The 16550-nt window shown below is 40.2% G+C and overlaps 1 long non-coding RNA gene across 1 annotated transcript; it reads right to left on the bottom strand.

Moving 5' to 3' along the window:
• Window positions 1-281: 281 nt before the first annotated feature.
• LOC123957198 lies at window positions 282-5586 on the bottom strand. Its single transcript, XR_006821759.1, has 3 exons — window positions 5295-5586; window positions 1518-1607; window positions 282-367 (listed from the first exon to the last, which is right to left on the bottom strand). It is a non-coding gene; the product is annotated as an uncharacterized LOC123957198 (long non-coding RNA).
• Window positions 5587-16550: the final 10964 nt, after the last annotated feature.

The following is a 16550-nucleotide window of genomic DNA, read 5'->3' as shown; positions in this document are numbered from 1 at the left end:
AGGCGTGGCTGTTTAAAAATGCATAAGAATTAAAAATGTAACACACTAATAAGCAGAGATGATGAGTGCCCTTGCAGGTAAGACAAGGACACAGGTAATAAGCAGGTGTAATCACAATCTTCTCACAGTCAACAGACTCAAAACTGGAATACTGCAACTAAGAAATCTTTATGAAATGTTAACAGTTAAGACTTTTTGTGTAAAGCCATTCACGTAAGAAACATTTTTACAATATTTACATGTGATACTGGAGATCTCACTATTACATTTGACGACTGCTTTAATGAAATAGTTTTTAGAAGGAGGAAGTTAGTGTGGTAGAGTATGTGAAAAGGGGCTTGAAATGCTGTCCATGAGAGAAGCAAAGCTGTGGAAAAAGTAAAGATAAGCAAATATTTATTTAGAACTTGACAGACAGATTTTAGGATTTTCTACTACTTAAGCTGCGTGATATCCCTGCAGCACAGGGACCTCAAGGTGCCACGCAATACAAAACATCTCCCATGAATCTCCAAATGAACAGAGCACAGACTCAGTATGAATAGACAGACAGTAAAATATAACATAGACTGCACCGATTGTCTTCGGGATTGGGATTCGGGAAGGGATTCTTCTTCCAAATAGTATATCAGAATAGTTTGAAAGATGCTGTGATCAGAGAAATATTCTAGGTTTTAACACTTTTTAATGCAAATAACACTGTTTGAATAAAAATTACAAGCCTGTCAGCCTACAACTTTCCTGACTATGTGTTTTTGGTGTTTTCTGAAGCTTAGAAGGTACTAAAATAAAACATTGAAGATTTCTGAGCATTTGGACCTCTGACCGCCACCACGGTATATGTTTTTTAAATGAAAGTTGTCCTCTATGTAATACAGTATGGAAATTAAAGCAGTTTGATCTTTAACTATATGCATCATTTATATACAGTAACTTACTTGTTGTGGCTTCTGGCTCATAGACATAGACAAAGAAATTACACTTAAGATGGTGCTATGGTCAAGGGACAAACATAAATTTTATGTTTTTTCAGTGGCATCTGTAGAATATCAGGATCTCATATACTTCATATGTCTTATTTTTAAATAAATGGAGCTTTTTCTCACAAATTGTACCTTATGCTTCCTTTCCCTTCAACATGGCATCACTTTATACTGTAATGTATGCTTGGCCAAAGACTGGTTTGACAACCTAATGCTGCCACATTATCACTAACACAATGATATATGGTAGGAGTCATCTGAGTTATGTTGACTCACCACCATTAACAATAACTGGATATGGGTGCAACAACTATATTAGCTGTTATATCATTTATATATCTAATAACCTACTGTAATTAACTGCATTTTAACATATCAGTCTCAGTAGACACATAAAAAGACACACATCCACCCACTCTCTCTCTCTCTCTCTCTCTCACACACACACACACACACACACACACACACACACACACACACACACACACACACACTAATCAGTATTCTCCTCCTCTCCCACAGCACTCTGCTTACCACTGTCTATCTCCTGGACACAGAGATTACAGCAGGTCCACTTGTCCTCTCTGCTTAATGTCCTTGCACTTGGCTACTTACTGGTTGTACCTTCAATGAAAGTTATGTAGACAAAATCAGATCCAGTTTCAGAGTGGCAAGTAATGTGGTAGCACAACTTACGGACTTTTGTAATTATTTTAATCCAAACCATGATCATTTCATAACCCTAACATCTGGTTTTGATCAGCCCAAAGGGACTCATGTCGCTCCATTACTCAGTGACTCCACTGGCTCCCCGTGGCCTCCAGAATCAAATTCAAGTCACTAATGCATGCATACAGAGTGACTACTGGGTCTGCACCCATCTACCTAAACTCCATAACACAAGTTTACGTTCCTTCTCGGCCGCTACGCTCCTCCAACGAACGCCGCCTGGCTCTGCCATCCCTTCACAAAAAAGCAATCCCAGTCCCTGTTCTCATCTGGGACACCACGATGGTGGAACGAGCTACCACACGCCATCAGAGCAGGGGCATCCCTCTCTAACTTCAAGAAGCTCTTGAAAACTCATCTCTTCCGAGAACACTTCCTCTTACATGCACTTCCTGTGCTCTTCTTCTTCTATCCCCTACAACGATCTTGTATTGATTGCACTTTTTGTTAACTCTTACTTCCTTCCCTAGGTATCTACCCCATTGATGTGATATATACTGTGAGCTCTTACTAGTATTTATTGCTGCTCTTACTAGTATGTATTGTCAGTTGTAGATCTGTAGTTGATGCTCTGTTGATGCTTGTATGTTGTTCCTCAAATGTAAGTCGCTTCGGATAATAGCATCTGCCAAATGAGTAAATGTAAATGTAAACAGAGTACTTTTGTTTCCTAAATCTAACCAAATTGCAACTTTTCTCAACTATAACAACGGCACGTTTATTTTGAAAGTCTAACTTTGCATATTTATTGTTGCTAACCATTGCTAACCTGTCTGCAGAGCCCTAAAAATTGGAAAAAGTTATTAAGGGGTAACCAGGGTGTTAAAAAGCGATGCCAAGGGGTCTTGACCAAGCGTCCATATGCGAAGAGTCGGGAATGAGAATATCCAAAAGAAAACAAGGTACATAAAAACATAATGAGATGCTTTCAAAGGTTTGCTACTAACGGTCTCTCAGATCAAAGGTTGAAGCCAAGAGAAAGTTATCATCCAAATATCAAGTTCATTGGTGCCTATATATCCATTCATTCATTCATTTGCTATTAAAGCGTGGGCAGTGGGCACTTATGATTAATCCTCCTAATGGTTTGAGTCGGGTTAGGGCCCGACTTCATATTTATATAAAAAAGTGGACAAAACTGGACATTGCTGGGAGAAAAGAAAGCGAGGAGGCTGAACTACCTGGTGAGTTCAGAAAACATATGTATGCAACTTTATTCCAGCTATGGTTGTACTTTGTAGTTAACATAGCATAGCCATGATCGATCCGAACTCCATTCAGAAAACAAACATTTTAGAAGTTGTTGTCCTGCTGTCTTGCTGACAGACCTGACAAAGCATGAATTCATATGTTTAACAAATCTGCATCATGTTGTAGTTATTTCGGCATCAGTTTGATCCGTTTATTGCTATTTAATCACAGCAAAATGTTTACTTTGGGTTTGGTCTGAATGCACAGTAAGTCAGTAAACTTTGAATCACGTATTGTCTAAGTGAAAACGCTGTGTCGGTGCGTCATAGAAAAGCCATTATAGCTAACAGCATAGGAATCTACATCTGGGTAAACTTTTAAGTCAGTTTACATTACAGCTACCGTTGTAATGCTGGATCATGGTGAGTCAAGAACAACGGAAAACCACATGCTAAAATCTATATGATCATCTGAAGGGTTTTTTCAAATAAAGGTGTTCTCCAAGGGTTTAGTTTTTGTGTTTTGATAACCCCCTTGGATACTTTAGACCAGTGGTTCTCAACCTTTTTTTGGGCCAGGTCCCTTACCGCCCCCCCATCAAAAAAGATGTTTGCTATTTGCCCTGAATATTGTTGATTTTTTTATTGTTACTATTAATAATAAAATCATAAAAACATGGAAAAGGTAACAAAAAAGCCATGTGAAAAGTAATTTTATTAAACTAATAAGTGACTGTTCCTCCCAGAAACTGTGTGGGAAGCACTTAATAAGTGGGGGGTATGGGTGTCCTCCCCCAGAAGATTTTGAGCATTAAACACTTAATTCCCTGCATTCTGGTGAAAATGTCTCCTCCAATTTCTGCCTTTTCTGCGCCAATTTATGGTACAGGTTTTAAATATTTTTCTCCTGTAGATCAACTTATTTAATATCATCCCTGCTCAACTGAGACATGATTAAGTCTTACCACCTCTTTTGTGGGGAAGTAACCTATAAATGTGTTTGTGGCCCCTTTTCATCTCAGTAATAAATTAATCCGTTTTAATTCAGTTACTGACTGGACTTTATTAGCTCATCTGTTAATAACTTATCATAACAGTGTTTCCCACAGAATGACAGTGTAACTGTGGCGCAGATACTGCGTGCTAGCCTCGAAAACCCAGCTGTATTCTGTTGTATTCTTCTATTAACTTAGCGCTCCTTATTAGCTAGGCTCCTTATGCTTGCTAATAACTTTTAATAGCTGGGTCACCGACATTGACAGCCTTGTGTTGGACAGATTTGTGCAGCTGTGTTAACGAGGAAGAGAGAGCGAGAGATCGAGAGATGGATGAGAGAGACGAGCGAGAGGAAGTGCTGCGCGAATACGGTTTTAAATAGGCCTAGTAAAAAAAATCGAATATGTGGCGGTCAGTGCTGATATTGTGACAGGCCGCCACAAATAAATGAACGTATGAGAAACACTGTAACTTATCTGCTCATGTTCAAAACTTTCTGCACATTCAGAATCTCTCCCACATATCTGACATGTAAATACAAAAATTCATAATAGGAGACGTCATTAGCCTATTTAAAGGGTGAAGTGGGTAAAGTGATGTCATGGTCGCACTACCTTGGACGTTCTGTACCTCCGCGAGGCTTTTATCACCTGCACCATTGTCATGCTCCCCAAAACACCTGTCCCACTTCCTGTCTCCTTTCCCATTGTCTGTATTATGTTTTTCCTTGTTCTATTTATTAATTAATTCCCCTTCCTCTTCTGTTTTGGTGAGTTACAGGCTAAGCTATTGACTTTGAGCTCTATAGCTCCAAAATTAGTATACAGGCATGAGGGTGGAATTGATCTTCTGAACTCTTAACTCGCGTAAATAGGTAACATATAGAGATAACATAAAGAACACTTTAAACACATAAGGCACTTTTTACCAGCAGTAGTAGTAGTAGTTTCTTGTAAATCTCAATTTAAACATTAATGTAATGTAGTCCAGAGCCATGGTCATAAAGTCATAACAAGCACCTTCAGAGCAACAGGTTAACATATATAAACTGTTTTCTTGTTTTTTTTATTCTGGACAGGTATCAGCAGAAACATTTTTCTTTTTATCATGGAGCAGCAGAAACAGTCTTCAGTAGCAAGTGTCCCTGTTAGAGTGAGGTGAAGTTAGGTGAAGTGCTCGCCTCACGCACACGCCCGCCATCTGCCCAAGTTAAATTGTCTTGGACTTTTTCTACGCTACTCGCAGCATAAATCATTGGAAGAGAGACTGATCCTCACAGTGAGTTTCCAGAATCTAAATAGTTATCAGGACATCAGGAGGGAATTCACATGGCAGAGCATCCCCACAAAACTAAATGCAGGCCTATCACATAAAGTTATGTACAACTTTAACTTACGTTAAGAGGCTGTGTGTGCGCACAGAAGCTGTTGCCATGGTTACTCTCCATAAAGCGCCTTCCGTTTACTCGCGGAGCGCTTGTCTCCCTTTCTGATCACCGGAGAAAAGAGCAGCCCCGTGGGGCCAAGCGACTACGTTGTCATTTTAAGGACGTTCCTAAGATCGGCGTCTTCCCCAATACTAACCAGCATCCAGTGTTTAGCTATCCACTTCACTATGGCATTTCATCGCTTGTCTTGCTTTTGTTTATCTACCTCTCCCACATGCTGCATGCAGCGTAGTCTGCCTTAGCCTCCCTCCACTGCTTGTTTGGGTGGATGATTTGCAGACCCACTGTTTGACTGGATGTGTATTCAGTGCCAGTGAGCAACGGACTTTCAAAATAATGATATAATAATAAAAACTGTGTTAATGTGCAATAAAATAATTGTCGGAGTTCATTAATTAATGCGTTAATGTGCCCAGCCCTAATTCCATCCTTCCATCCATCGTCAACCGCTTATCCTGCGTACAGGGTCGCGGGGGGGCTGGAGCCAATCCCAGTTGACATTGGGCGAAAGGCAGGGTACACCCTGGACAGGTCGCCAGTACATCGCAGCCCAACTCTAATTATTATATTATTATATATTATTTAAAAAACGAATAGAGAAGAATAAAAGAGTAACTGTTATTTCTGCATCCACTGTCAGCTGACAAGTGGCACTTTCTCCATTCCCTGTTTATCTTAATTATTTTGTGCTGTTCCCCTATTCCTCTCCATAATGCCAATTGTAGCTGTCATTTGATACTAATGATTAACAAATGTTAACTGACCCTGACCTCATCACTCTCTGATCTGTCTATCCACTTTATAAAAGCACCTTTACACCAGAGTCTTAAGCAGTGTGTGAGTGTGTGTGTGCATTTTTGCATGATCTCAATATTGCATCAATTTGTCAGACAATAAATAATGCTGCCTCTCATTTAGAGTCGCTCATTTATCAGACATGCTTTTAACTGTTTGTATTTGTATATATCAGAGGTCACTAATAGGCGGACCGCGGTCCGGATCCGGACCCAGCCGCCGTCCTCTCCGGACCGCCGACCTACAGCCCATTTATTATTGAGACTTACTACCTCGTGACGGAGCGTTTCTTTTTTAACCCGCGCAGCTTTTCTAGCATTTACTGTACTGGTTTAGAGGACCAGGAAACTCACAGACCAATCGCATGTGCTCCAATCGTCTCATGTGACGCTGCTCAGCCAATCAAATCTGTGCATACCGATGCTTGCGAGTCGAGTCCGCGAGATTCACCAGAGACCTTTTGGAAACACACCCGAATTGAGGAGACGAAAGATAAAAGAGATTTCACATGACTTTTAATCAAGAATGTACAGATTTTTACATGTACATTCCTCCCACGGGCAGTTCAAAACCAGAATATCTCATAGATCTCCAATATGCTAGCTGGAGCTCACGTTTCTCACTGAACAACAGAAAGTAGGAAAGTGGTAGCTCTGTAAGAGGAAATGAAAGAGAAGAGGAGGCATTACAGCTGTTCATTTGTTATGATGTGTTGAGTGTTTATTATAAAATTGGTTAAGACTACACTTCATCACTTCAAGCTACACTTTTTATTACATTTTTTCTAAAAATTAGGCACTTTAGTTTACTTAAATTTAGAATTTATTATTTGAATAGTTATTATTTATTATCCTTCCAGTTTGATGTGAAAACTACTATTATTTGATTTGACAGTCCGTTGTTGACTAAAATCATGTGTTGATACAACTATAGGTTATAGTACTGAATGATAACGCAAGTTCGTCGTTTTGATGTTCCGGACCTTTGCTTCAGGAAATTTTCTCTAACTGGACCTCTTTGAAATCTAATTGAATACCCCTGGTATATATGTATATATATGTGTACTGTTTAGATGTCTGGATAATGCACACATTTTAAGTGTATTTGCATGTATGTCATGATGTGGTTGTTACTGTATAACCTTCCTCACATTTACCTTAGGATGTGTTTTCGTGTGTGTGTGTGTGTGTGTGTTTGTGTGTGTAAAAAATAGAGGGTTTCTAAACATGTAAATAATATATGTCTAAGTAAAATAAGTGTCAGGGGTCTTCATGTATTATATATTACCATTAGACAACTGTATACATTGGCTAGCAGTAAAACATTCATTGGCTCTCATTATGTTACAGATAGTGTTGGTGTTCCAGACTAACACTGACCAATGCACTACTCTTACACGTGACAGGAATCAGTACACATAGTGTGTGTGACTGGAAAAGTCAGATTGTGACAGTTGGCAGAATAGAAATGCTCAATCATTCTTAAGAAAATCCTATAGAAATACCTGCAGCACAGATGATACTAATCTTGGAATTGACACCACTTGATGGCATTTACTAGGCTACTACGCTAGCTTGTACATGTAACTATTGTAGTTACATGAGACACTTTTATAAATGATTGTAGAATGAAGTGCCTCCTGCTTGACTTGTAGAAGGCAAAGTGTCTGGAAGAACCTAAAAACATGTCACTGAAAAAACGGGAAACACAATTCTAACGGGTGGGAAACACTGGCTTTTGTTGGTCTCGCAGGCTGGGCTAACCCCAGTCTGGCCTTAAACACTCGGAGGCTGCTGAACTCGGGTTCCTTTGCCTGCATGTCCAGCTCTGGTTCTTGTGCAGCTCTCCACAAGCGTCCTGTGCTGGGTCCTGCCGCCCTAGATTTCACCCTGCTGCCTTCTGGGAAGAGATATAGGAGTTTCTGCTGCCACACCACCAGACTGAAGAGCAGCTATGTAACCTGATCAGGTGATCTGTGCAAACACATTTAACAATTTGTAAATACAAAAGAACATCTGAAAAATATTTGATCGACCATGCAGGTCGATCACGTTCACATGCAGCGGCTCTTTTCATGTCATCCATTCGCCGCAGTTATAGATGTTATAGCCTAGTTATAATAATAGCCTCATAATGTCGGCTAGTTCTTACTGTTCTGCTTGTTTTTTCTGACTCCATCGGGCATCCAGAGAGTAACACATAGCTACAAAAGTTTGAAAGTCCAAATAAAAGTAGGCTATTTATTTGAAAGAAACAATTATTATCAATTCCAAAATTAATAGTAGATTTTTACCCAACGGAAAAATGTATAATGATCACTTTTACTAAAAAATATAAAGCATTGGAAAAGTTATAGCCAGTCAAAAAGCACACGAGGGAGCCGCACGCTCTCTTGAAGGGACTGCAGAACACACCTCTATCACAGCGAAAAACTAGGCTACCGCAGCATTAGTTTTGATGATCATGTAGCCTACACAAAAGCTATGAGCAGCGGCTTTTATGCATGTTTACTTCATACAATTGGATCACTGTCAGATAATGAACCATCATATGCAGAATCAACCCAGGACACATCACTCAGCCCCCACCGTCAGACTCTCCTTCACTCACTGTGCTGAGCAAGTGCAATGCCTGTAGTGGAAAAGGCGTTGCCAATAGCAACATAGAATGTGTGACATGAACAGTGCTAAAATGACTGTATTCTCTATAGGGGTAAATTTTACCCACTGATGCTTCTTGATATAAATGCCCATTTTTTAAATCTGGCTTTATTTTGACATTTTTTAACAATAGGTGGTGCTACATAATACACTTTCAGGAAAAGTCAAAGACTGGGGGACTTGAATATTATATTGAAAGAAAATTACATACAATCGAAAAACAGCCGCGGGTAAATTTGACCGGTTGGCGGTTCTATTGTTAATCTAAATTAAGATGGTGTGTATGGTAGCCAATGATCTGTCAGTTTGAAAGGTGAAAACCAATCCTATTAAAACACCTTGATTGGAAAAAGAAATTATGGAGATTTCAAGGGATGAATGTCTAAAGTAGTGTTTCTCTACAGGGGCGTTCCGAGGACGATGGGGGGCGCTGGAAGCAATATTTTGGAAGGGCTGAGCTGCTTTTGGAGGGCGTTTGTTGGTTGGAAATTCTAAGGCGAGTTTACACTTAAGATTCACAACAATACGAGTTTAAACTTTAAACTACTTGCAAAAGAAATGTGTTCTACAACATTAAAACCTACCAGTTTAGTCCACTGCGACTGGACAAAACTGTATTTTTTCTCCGTCAGCTACTTGTGGTGCAGCTTTGTGCTGCCTTCAAGGGAACGGGAAGTCAGAGTATCATCTCTAAAATTTTACCCATATGGCGTTTACTGTGTAAACTCTGAAAAAACTTCGCTGCGACACCAGCGAGTGACGTGGACCCACCTCGCGCTGCGAGTTGCAGACAGTTTGTGCCAAAGCGGACATAAAATGAAGCCCTGTCTTGCTCTGTTGGGGATTGTAAGCGGCACTTTTTCAGAGGTGCTTAAGTTAAAGTGTGTGGAATTATTCGTGAGCTTTCTGTCTAATCACAGGTGTTGTCGGTTAGTTTCGTTTTCCCCCGGCATGAACACCTCCTTGTCTCATTCAGTTTTGTCTGTTAGACGGCCAGGGGATACGTCAAGCGAATCAGTAACATAATGGGCATGTATATGGCATGTATAAAATTATGAATTCTCTTTAAAAGGAAAGAGCCGTCCACTGCTGTGCAAGCAGCAATAAGTGTTTACCTTTCAGAGATGAACTTTGTTTTTACCTAATGCAGGACTAACTCGCACCGTTTGCATAGCTGTTTTGCTTTTGTTCCTTTTTTTGTTTTGGGATCTGAAGGCAGTCGTTAAGCACCAAAAATGGTCTCATACCTGCAGAAGAAGAAACGGACAACACCGTTCTTTTACTGAGAGAAGGAAACCATCTCTCTGTAGTCAACTCAGGTCTCGAGCCAAAAGAAAACTGCCGGATTTCCTAAACGGACTGACTCGCTACCAAGCAATTTCATGTATGAGGTTTTGTGTCTGGTAAGAGACTAGGTTTTATAACTGTGTAACTTTACAATCTTTGTTGGGGTTGAATTTTCTATGGAAGATTTCTGTGGTCTACACTGACCGCTGCGTCCTTATTATTGCTCTGTGTTTCATGTTTTGTATTGCGCCACCATGCTGCGCCATTACTTGCTTTGTTCCTATTACTGTGTGAAGCCACTAACGGTGCTTTATCAAGACTATCAATACTGGAGTCCAGCAACACTGTAATAAGGATTTGTATATTTTTGCTTGTGTTAGCTCCTGCTGTTTAGTGCAGAGACAATAGCGATACTTTATCAGGACTAGAGTCTGGAATATTGTGTCTAGTCGGGCTATCAGGATCTTTTAGACCTTGCTTTGTGTGCCTTTTCTCTTTCCTCTTTCCCTTTACTAACCTGCACACACACACTCACGCTCTACTGTTAGTAATAAATCCTGTTATAATTTTAAGTTTATAGTAAATTTATAGTTGTAGTATAGTGCTCGGATTCACTCTTCACTGTCCCCCCATTAATGTGCAATAGTGCTCAATTATTGGCTTTTATAGGTGGTCTAAACCAATATTGAGAATGCTTTCACATGTGGTTCTTAGTAAAGCTAACCAGCAAAGTCTTTGTGGTGCTGGCTAGCTCACTCGTTGTGGTGTCGGGCAGCAGGACCTGTGCAGGGTTGCGCAGCATGACATCTGCACTCCGAGTCATCATCGGCACCCAGTCCATCACTGAAGAGGTCCTGCAGACTAGTGTTGTAGTACTCGAGACGGGTCTTGGTCTTAAGACCAGTCTTAAGACCACATATTAATGGTCTTGGTCTTGTCTCGGTCTCGACCAGCTTTGTACTCGGTCTTGGGATTTTATTTCAAGACCATAACTTTGGGAATATCAATAAATTGATAATAAATAATAAATTGCTTTTGCATTGTCTGATTTTGTCTCGGTTTGGGCGGTCTCGACTACAACACTACTGCAGACTGTGCTTGTAGAAATTGAGGGCATCCTCAACTCCAAGCCGTTGGGCTACACTTCCTCCGATGCAGCGGACCCTGATCCCGTCACTACGAACATCCTGCTGACGGGCTGGCTAGATGTGTCATTGCCCCAGGCGGTGTACCCAGAGTCAGAGCTCCTCAGTCGTCTGAGGATGAGGAGCTGGGCAGCGGGCAGTATGTAACTTAACATACATAGCTAATGTATTTATTTGAACCCAAACCATGATCTTCTCCTAAACCTGACTAAATAGTTTTGGTGCCAAACTGCAACCGTTTCACAACATTAATCACGTGTTTTATTTTGAAAGTTTAACAGGACGTTGCATATTTATTATTGGTAACTTGTGCATGGAACTGTGCACATGCAGAAATGGCGGTAAAGGGGTACCCAGTGCATTTAAAAGTTCAGTAAAGAAAAAAAGAGTTGGGAGTGAGAATGTATTGAAAACCCATGTGGCTTTGAGGACAGTTAAGCATACTGAATAAGTCTGGCACTGTTTTGCCAAACTTCTCATATGTTTGCGGCATGCACACCGATTTGCCGTCGCGTCTGGTGTGATCCCATCACAACATGGTCTCTAGTTTATTAGTTTTATTAGTTAGTTTATTACAAACATCAGTGTGTGTGTGTCTGTGTGTGTGTCTGTCGGGCACATGTACATATCCAGGGCAGCCCCCTTCCTGCACATGTTCTCCTCTACAGTTTGTTACCTCTGAAATCATTGAAGTAAAGCATTTTTCTGTATTATCAAGTTACTTAGATAAAATGTAATTTCACCTGGACAATAATTTCAGTAGTAGTTGAACCATAAATTCAACTACTACTGAAATTAATTAACTGATTGTGTTAACAACACGGACAGCATATTTGAGGTGATGTGAATAAAAAATTGGCAGTATTATTGTATTGTGGAACTTTTTTTTAATTTTTATTCCACAACCTCTCATCTCCCAGGCTATTTAAAGGGTCAGCTCACCCAAATTACTACTTTCTCCATACCCTGTAATGCTATATATTCACCTAGATAGGTTGTAGGTTTCTAGATAAAGCATTTTAAATTCAGCATTTCTTTTAAGAATCAGTGCCCAATGCAATGGAGCTGAATTAATTCACAGTATGAACAATTGAAAATGTCCACAATTTTCATGTTAATATTTTCTACTGAAGGAGCTGTCCACAGTGAGGTCTGTTAAAATTTGTATCTCCACTGTACAGGTAGAAAAATCTGTGTGTGTGTGTGTGTGTGTGTGTGAAATTAGCAGTACTTTACCTTAGGATGACCAGCTGCTTAATTAGGTGAAGCTTTGGTTATCCCTTTGGGTAATTATGAAGTATCACCTTGACGACAAAGATGGGGATCAAACCCACAGGTGCAGAGGACAGTGGATTAGCAGTCCAAGAGCCAGCCGTCTCATTAGCTGAGTCAACTTTACAGCTCTACCTTTTCAAGTCAGACACCATGTCTGATGTAGTAATTCAAGGGTTTATTTACATCGTTTACATCCGACGAGGAGAAAGATGGCACCACTGTGTGTGGCTCACCGCCTACCTCTGCTGAGATTATTGATAATTGTCCTGCTCCTATTACTAATCACTCAGAATGTGTCACCGCTGCTGGTGTATGACAGCATGACCCTTCTAACTATAGGTAATTCTGTGGAGAAAATGCCGATCTATGGCTCTGGCGAGCAGTCAAAGACCCCACTGCCTTTAAACATAAAGCGGACCCCTGGCTAAACGACAACACAAGAGCCCTTATGGAACGCTGCAGACAAGCTGAACGGAGGTGGAAGGACAGGTTACAAGTTTCTTTGGGTTTATTAAGAGACAGTCTTGTAGAGTATCAGAAGGCTGTAAAAGTGGCGAAGATGAACTCTCTCTCATCTGTCATAGCTAACAGCTGCCATGAACCTAGGGTGTTATTCAACACTTCAACTCTGTTGTGAATCCATAGCACCTCTGCTTTGACAGAGGTTTCAACCAGTATGTGTTGGGTCACAACTGGGTTGAGTCTACCTACTTTTGTATCTTTTGTCACAGTTCTGGCTCTGTCCCAGATGCTTTTAAACATGCTGTGGTTAGGCCACTACTTAAAAAGCCTAATCTTGACCCCAATGTGTTGTCCAGTCTCACATCTGCCCTTTCTTTCGAAGGTGCTGGAAAAAGTTGTTTTTAAACAGTTACAAGTCTTTCTACAACAGAACGCAGTGTGCATTGCTAAGAGTTCAATGATATCTACTGTATTAGTGCTGTTGGACCTGAAAGCAGCTTTTGATACAGTGGACTATGCAGTCCTTCTCGCACGCCTTGAGCATTTTGTTGGCATTCAAGGCTCTGCACTTAAATGGTTTAGCTCCTATTTGACAAATAGGAGTTTCTCTGTCACAATGGGTGATTTCTCCTCATCTGCTCCTCTCTATTGCGGGGTGCCCCAGGGTTCAATTCTTGGCCCCATCCTGTTCTCTTTATATATGTTGCCGTTAGGGGCTATAATTGACAAGCACAACCTGTCATTTCATTGTTATGCAGATGACCTGCAAATTTATCTGCCTATGAAACCTAATGACAGTGTTGCACTAAACTGCCTGTTTAATGGCACTAATGATGTTAAGTTGTGGCTCTCTCGGAACTTTCTTAATCTGAATGAAGACAAAACTGTGTGTATTATCTTCAGTACAAAATTCATGTCAAACAATCCCGCTTTAAGTCTGGGACCTGTAACTTCATGTGCCAAGCAAACTGTCAAAAATCTGGGTGTGACATTCGATTGTAGCATGAAATTTGAGCTTTTTCCAACTTCGTCTCCTGGCTAAAGTAAAGCCTTTTCTTAACAGGCACGATCTAGAAAAGGCTATTCATGCCTTTATTAGTTCAAGGCTAGATTATTGCAACGCTCTTTATGTAAGTCAAACATCCATCTCACATCTTCAACTTGTGCAAAATGCTGCTGCTCGCTTTTTAACAAATACATCTAGAAGTGCACATATCACTCCCCTTCTTTTTACACTACACTGGCTTCCGGTGCGTTTTACAATTGATTTTAAGATTTTCTTGTTTGTTCTCAAAGCCTTAAATGGGCTAGCTCTGGAGTATTTGTCCGAACTTTTAACTTTGGGTGGCCAAAATACATCTTCAGATGTACGGACTTTAGAAGTCCCGAGGTCGAGGTACAAACAGTGGGGCGATTGGGCCTTCGCTGTTGCTGGCGCAAAACTCTGGAACAAGCTGTGGAACGGATGTTGTTAATTTTAAATCAAAACTTAAAAATTATTTATTTAGAATGGCTTTTAATACGCAGTAGTGGTGCAACAACTTCCCTCTTCTGATGATTTTAGGCAACCTTATCTGTTTTACTGTTTTCTATGCTTCATGTGTTTTTTTTTTCTCTTTTTGTCTTTTATTGAATGCTGTGTTGTTTATTCTTGGTTGATGTAAAACACTTTGGACACCTGTTGGTTGCTGTAAAGTGCTGTATAAATAAATGTTGATTGATTGATTGATCATTGAATATCAAGCCATCAGATTCTGTGCAGTCCTCCAGTGTGTTCATAGGATGACACGTAAACCAAATATGTTTGTTTTAAATCAATTTCAGCTTTGGCTGACATCGTTTCTAATTTACTATACACTTAGTAAGCATGCCTTTTAATATGACTGTGCTTAAGTATAGAATGATCAACTGTAATGTGTGGCATGTCAAAAAGTCACATGAATTGTAACGGTTTAGCGTGCAACTATTCTTTGTTATTATTTTCATTTATTTTTTAATATTTTATTTTATGGGGTGCCAGTCAGGGATGTCCTGAAAAATAGTCGCCACACACACACACACACACACACATACACATACACACACACACACACACACACACACACACACACACACACACACACACACACACACACACACACGAGTATGCCCGTTACAAGGATATATGTATATTAACGTCAGTCTCTGTCCACATAACCCTTGGAATAAAATCATTAGTAGCAAAAGAAGCATCAACAACCGTTTTTTTTCAGTGATTAGAAAGTATATTGTTCACCAAACATAGCCGTAACATTCAGAATAATGGATGTTCACAGACTCCCTCAAGTTATAGTCATACACAAAGACATCTCTCATTAGTTCCTTGAACCACAGAAAACAGTTCTGTCCATCAAAAATATAAAGCCAAAAGTACATTTTCAGTTCATCCAAAAATACCATAGGTCCAAAAGTAAATGTTCAGTTCCGAAAAATACCAGCAACAAATAAAAAGGACAGCCACAGTCTTCACTGACAAAAACTCTGGTACACACGGTGTGGAGCTTGGGCACCTTGATTTAGCGCTTAAACGGCGCACATACACAGACACACACACACAGCCAGTCAGTCTGTATACGGTTGATCACAACAGGAGGTTAACAGCCTTGTGATGACCCAGCAATTCCTCAAGATCAACGTCCCAATACTAGCTACGCAGACTTCAAACATTCTACCGCTGCGTGCGGCATAGTCTACAACGACATAGTGCAACTCCGTCCGTAGACACTGAGTAGGCTATACGCCATCCGCCACAGCCGCCACGGTCCAGACACCACTACACACATGCTGGTAGGGAAAACGCTCTTTTCATACGTCATCCCAATGCGTCTCAAACAAGAGAAAAAACCCGACAGTGGATTAATTAAATTTACATGCCGTCATTATGACGGATCGTTACATCATGATCATAATTACATGCTCTGAACATTTGACTGCTTTCTAAAAGAGGTTTACATTCATTTGGTAGTGTTTATACTACATAGTATTAACACTATATGTATAACCTTGTGTGAAGGAGATCCTTCAACTGCTAGTCTTAGTCAGCAGTGAGAGTTTTAGGCTACATTTTCAACCTCTATATCATACGATGTTGTTGATGGCAGCCAATTGCGCCGCTACAAATTTCCAGAGGTTGACTTTTCAGGGTCTTTACACACCAGGATGAGCACTACAATGCAATAAAGGTCAAAGACATCTGACCACTAATGAACATCTTTGAATATCTTTGAATTAGAGCCAAGGCAGTTACTGAATGTCTTTAAATTGTGAATCCTCAAACCCACCCGTTGCATTGGCCATGTTCCAATCCACCTGGTTTTATGTGATTTTCAATTTGCGCATACAAAATTTGACAGTGCAAGAATAGTACAAGGCACAAGGTGCAAGGTAGGTTTAATGGTCACATTACAACAGGGTTGTGAAATTGAATGTGGTTTGTTACTCCTTTCTGGTACAATGCAGACAATACATTATACAAAACAATCATATGGCAATGGCACAAACAATGTGACAATTATTGGAAACAAAGTTTTGCACTGTTTGTC

This window comes from Micropterus dolomieu, linkage group LG19 (assembly GCF_021292245.1).
Source record: "Micropterus dolomieu isolate WLL.071019.BEF.003 ecotype Adirondacks linkage group LG19, ASM2129224v1, whole genome shotgun sequence".
Classification (NCBI taxonomy): Eukaryota; Metazoa; Chordata; class Actinopteri; order Centrarchiformes; family Centrarchidae; genus Micropterus; species Micropterus dolomieu.
Note: the sequence above shows the minus strand (reverse complement) of the source record. Positions and strands in the feature narration are given on the sequence as shown.